This window comes from Furipterus horrens, unplaced genomic scaffold, assembly GCF_987537825.1.
Source record: "Furipterus horrens unplaced genomic scaffold, mFurHor1.1.pri manual_scaffold_7, whole genome shotgun sequence".
Classification (NCBI taxonomy): Eukaryota; Metazoa; Chordata; class Mammalia; order Chiroptera; family Furipteridae; genus Furipterus; species Furipterus horrens.
In genome coordinates, this window is record NW_028327177.1 from 26,880,676 (window position 1) to 26,885,782 (window position 5,107).

Genomic DNA, 5,107 nt, shown 5'->3' on the forward strand with positions numbered 1-5,107 from the left:
TCAGGCACAACCGTTGTTCTCTCTGCCAGGAATAGGGCTTCCCTTCTGCTTCCCCAGGCCCTGCTCCTCAGTGGCTCCAGACCTTTGTTCCAATGTCACCTTCTCAATGATGCCTTCCCTGACACCCGTCCCCATCCCCTGACTCCCTCGCTCCTGTCCTGGCTCTATTTTCGTCATCGTTTTGTCATCTAACATGTCACACACTGGTTTGTTGATGGCTTTCCTTCCCTTCCACTAAAACTGTGCTCTGTGAGCTCAGGGGGCTTTGCCTGTTCTGTCCCTGCTGTGTGTCCAGTGTCTAAACACGCTCTGTGGTGGGGCTTCCATGAGTGTGCGGAATGAACAAATGAGTAAGTGAAATGAGGAAGCGCAGGCAGGGCGGGGCCCCTGGGCCTTGATGAGGAGCTTGTCTGTCTGCTTGGGGAGCAAGTGCAAAGGTGACTGGATTTGTGTTTTATCTCCGCTCCTCTGGCTGCCATTTTGGGCAAAGTGGCTTGGAAAAAGTCAAGTGTTAACGTGGGCGTGCGGAACAAGGTGGGCGGCTGGGGCAGCCGCTGAGGCAGAGACACCAGTGCCTGGAGAGGACAGCTGGACGTGGCGCTGGAGGAGAGAGGGCAGCTCCAGGGACACTCTGGAAGTGGACTTGACAAAGCTTTCACTTGTGCTGAGTGGGACGAGTGTGGGAGAGGAGTTGACCCCGACCGCTAGAATTCTGCAGCGTGTGATCTGGCAGACAGGAGGAAGAACAAGGAAGGGGGGTGGAGTCATGGGCTTTCCTTGGGATGTGTTTTCCTCTCCTGCTCCGCCCCCACTCTCGACCTTCCCAGCGCTCAGGCCCTGCAGCGTGGCCGCAGCCCCAAGGCTGCCGCTGGGACACGGCCAGACCAGGGAAGGCCTGTGGCCCTGTGGCGTTGGGTCCCGAGATCTGCGAGGCAGCCAGTCCTTGAGGAGCCGGGCAACGCTGGGTTCCGTGTAAGGAGGGGGTGTGCCCACCCCAATCTTTGGGCCACACTCTTCCTGAGCCTGTCTGATCCTCACCCTTCTGAGGTCCAGAGCCTCAACCTAGTCCTTGGGGACAGGAGGGGCGCAGAAGTGGTAGTGCTTGCACTGTGCCCTCCTCTCTCTCTGTAGCCTGTGCTCTAACCCAACCTGCCTGGTTCAACTGACTAAAATGTGGCACATGTCCCCAGGGGTGAGATGCAAATGTTTAAGGAGCACAGCAAGCAACACTGCCAGCTTGGACTATCAACATCCTTCCACCAACCAGCTGGAAGGAGCAGGGAGAAGCTGCTGGTGTGTCAAAGCCTCTCAGAGCCTTGAACCCAGCACATGACAGACACTCCAAAGGCCCTGTCCCCAGATGCAGGGGGACCAAGAGAACCCTCTGTCGAGCCCCATTTACTGCAATACAGAGTCCAGTCTCCTCAGGGTTTGCATATCCTTACTTTCCCCACTTTCTTTTCTGCCCCTGCCTTCTGTTACCCAGATAAGCTCCTATCCCATCCGTATTGGTCCTCCCCACACCACCTCCTCCAGGAAGTCACCCTGGGTTCCTTCTTCTTTGTCTGAGGTTCTGAAACTGGAAAAACCGGTGTTCTACTTTGGACAAGGAACTTAACTTCCCTGTGCCTTATTCATAAATGAGAATACTAATGTCTACAGGAGAGGCTCCTGGGAGGGTTAACTGGAACCCTCTTTGCAAAGCGCTCAGTCAGGTGTCGGGTGTGACAGAGGTCAGCAGAGACAAGTCTGCAATACTCAGCATCACAGAGGCATCCAAAAGGAGCACAGTAAGTGGGCTAATTGGGCTGAATCTCTGTCTTCGGTTGCCTCCTGTGGGTTGTGCATTAGGGCCTTTGTTCCCATTACTTTTTGGACTTGTTGTGTGATATCTGTAGAACTAGAGAAACAGAAAGCTCATCTCCCATTTCCTCAGTCCCTGAGCCAGCAAAGACACAGTGGGTCAAGTTCACAGATTAGTGTCTGGGCTGTATCCCTCTCAAGTGGTGGAGGAGAGAACATTTCTCCCCAGAATGTTCACTACTCATCCAACCCTTTTCCTTCCTCACAGGCATCCCTGAAGCAAGAGCAACCTTTGAGGCAAGCCTCCGCCTCAAAGACAGGTTCTAGAAACATTCTTTGAAGATCTTTGAGGTTCCATGTGACCTGTTGCAGTGACTTAGGCTCTGGCGATGAGTGGTGAGCGTCTCTATGGCAAGTGGCCATCGTGACACTGCCCCTATGCTCCCTGTCCGGAGCTTCAGGGCCCAGACCAGCCATTTTTTAGACCTATGTTCGTTGTCATTCCCTTGATAACCCTATTCCACAGGTGAGGAAACTGAGGCTTAGCAAGGTTAAGTCCCTTGTTCAAGGTCACACAGCTGGTAAGTAGCAGACCCAAGATGTCTATTGTTTGTCCCATCCTGGCCCACAGTCTTGGCACTGGGCCATGCGCTCTTGTAATGGGGCAAGCGCTGACCTAGCATCTGAGAATCAGCTTGGAGCCAGATGAGGAGTTTCTCACTGGAACCTCCACTTTCTAAACATGGTGGTGGGAACAAAAGGCTACCCTCCCACTGCCAGGGCAAGGAATGGGGACAGGAAGACACTAAAGACTGAAAAAGAAATTTTTTTTAAATTTATAACTAACCAGAATCCTTCTTGCAGCAATTTATATATCCATTTCCCCTAACTCAGGCAACTCTGAACATGAGAAATGTATTCAACCGTTTCAAGAGTGCTATTTAACCTATTACAGAGAACAAGTCTTTTGAATCTATGAGAATTTGCTGGAAGTCACATGTCATTTTCACTTTCACCTATTAAAATCGAAGCTTACATTCAGCAGTTAGAAAGCTCCGCTGTGCGGAGGTGGCCAGCAGCCAGGCCGAGGTCATTGCTCTCTGGAAGCAGAGACCAGCTCAGCAAGCTGCAGCCCTGGGCTCAAACATGAACTTATTTTGAAAGAAAGAAAAACTTGTGAAAAGGTCACAATGAAGCAACAGTAAAAACTCGACATCTGTCATGATCTCCACTCACTGTGGGCTTGGGAGTGGGAGGCAGGCAGCGCGTTCTGAGAGGCAGTGAGGGGAAACTGCCGGAGGAAATGGAGTCTCTGGGCTGGGTGGAGCCTGGGGCCTGGATGAGACCCCTGCACACATCTGCTTCCCCCATAAGGGATCCTTCACTCCCAGCTCTGTCAGGTGGAAACCAAAGCAGCCCTGGCCAGGAGCCAGAGCAACCACTTACCTGGGAGGGACATCTGCTAAGCTCTTCCAACCAAATGCAAAGGCTGGTATTTTAATGATGGTAAATTCTTACAGCAGGTCCCCCCAGTTCCCTGTCTACCATGTTAGTGGAATCACTTTTCAGTTTACTGGACACAGAGGAGGCCCAGTGTACAGGGCCAAGCAGAGGGTCTGTGGGGTGTGTGTGTGTGCACGTGTGTGCGCACACGCCTACATTTTTCAGGATATTTGCATAACACATATCTTTTTGCAGATACCAGACAAACAGGAAGTTTCAGAACCTAAGCCATTTCCTTTTGCTATGAATCAGCAGCCTTTTTTTTTTCATATAGAAATGATGAAAATCACAGGGAGGAGGTGAAGTGCAGAAGAGAAGCACAAAGGTCTCTGAAGTCATCCTGGATACCCGCCCTACCTGCCCTCCTCAGGTCATGGCTCACCACCTCCCCAGCTTCCTAGAGTGCTTCAAGGGATGTTTGGATGACAGCCCTAAACACACTTAAAAACCAGTCTCCAGCCACACAACATAGGTTACACCAATGCTGAGAGCGAGGCCCAGCCTGGGGAGCCAGGGGAGGCCCCGCCTCCTGGTTCCCAGCCCCAGGCTTCTGTGGCAGCCAGCCCATGGAGTAACAAGCACACCCTGGACAGGGCACCAGAATACCTGGGATCACACTCCCTGCTGTGCCAGAGAGACCATGAGCAAGTTGCTTTCCCCTCTGAGCCTTGGCTTCCCTATCAGTTAATTGGGGCTGGTAGTGTGGTTCCCTGTAGGTGTGGGGATAGAAGCACATGGAAAAGGCGGGGCACTGAGGCAGCAAATAAAAGCATGGACTTTGGCATCAGATATCTGAGTTCAAAACCCAGCTCCATTGTATCCTGCCTATGAGACTTGGGGCAAAGTACGTAACTTTCCTAAGCCTTAATTTGTAAAATGGGGATAAGAATATCTACCTGCCAGTCTTTCTAGAGAGCTAAATGATATAATCACTTAGCACCAAGCACCGTGTCTGATTCACAGAAAATTCTCAACAAAATGAAGCAGCTTTCCCACCGCCTCCTTCCCCTCCTCCTTACTCCTGCCCGCACAATACTTCAAGACCCGTGAGGTGGGGGCCACTGCTGGGCTTCACCAGTGAGTGCCCAGCACTGGTGTGGCCTCTAATAATGATAAATCTGTTGACTCTTCCTGCTTCATAGCAGGTGCTGAGGAAATATATCCATATAAAAAATTTACATTAAAGACACAGACCAAATCATGCCTTCTCTGTTTCTGAAATTCCTAAAAGGGAAGCAGCACATAATTATGATCACACACATCATGAGCGTAGACAGCGGTCAGATCGAGTGTGTCCTCTAACCACTTTCAGCCTCACTTCCCAGGTCTGTACAATGGGCACGATAATAGTAACCCACCCACGCTGGGTTGCGGCATGGTTCAGTGAGATATGCATGCAAAACAATTAACAAAGCACTCTGCTCATAACAAACATGTGGAGGAACGTGTCAGATAAATCTGGCTCCATGCCCTTGGGAGATGACTTGAAAACGACTTTTTCCTGAAAGGATAACCTGGGGACTGGTATGTCTCTTGCCTCATTTCTCTTGGTCCCCTCCTTCCAGCAGTATCCTTGTCCCTCCTTAGTACCAGTGGTCTTTTCTTGTTGGGGAGTTGGTGCTTCCGAAGCCTGATTCCCTCACTCCTGTGGGACTTCTGCAGAGGACAGTGAGCCACACCCCAGGGACCTGACCCCACCACCGGAAGTGCAGGGGTGCAGGAGGCTCCGCTCTGCAAGGAAGACAGCATACTCCCCCAGGTTTTTACTTTGGGACATGGTACTCAGCTCTCTCCTCACATC

The 5,107-nt window shown here is 51.4% G+C and overlaps 1 long non-coding RNA gene across 1 annotated transcript; it reads left to right on the forward strand.

The window, feature by feature from the left end:
• Window positions 1–409: 409 nt before the first annotated feature.
• Window positions 410–4,486, forward strand: LOC150004160 (uncharacterized). Its single transcript, XR_016512273.1, has 4 exons — window positions 410–972; window positions 1,663–1,790; window positions 2,072–2,199; window positions 3,581–4,486. It is a non-coding gene; the product is annotated as an uncharacterized LOC150004160 (long non-coding RNA).
• The last annotated feature ends 621 nt before the right edge of the window (window positions 4,487–5,107 follow it).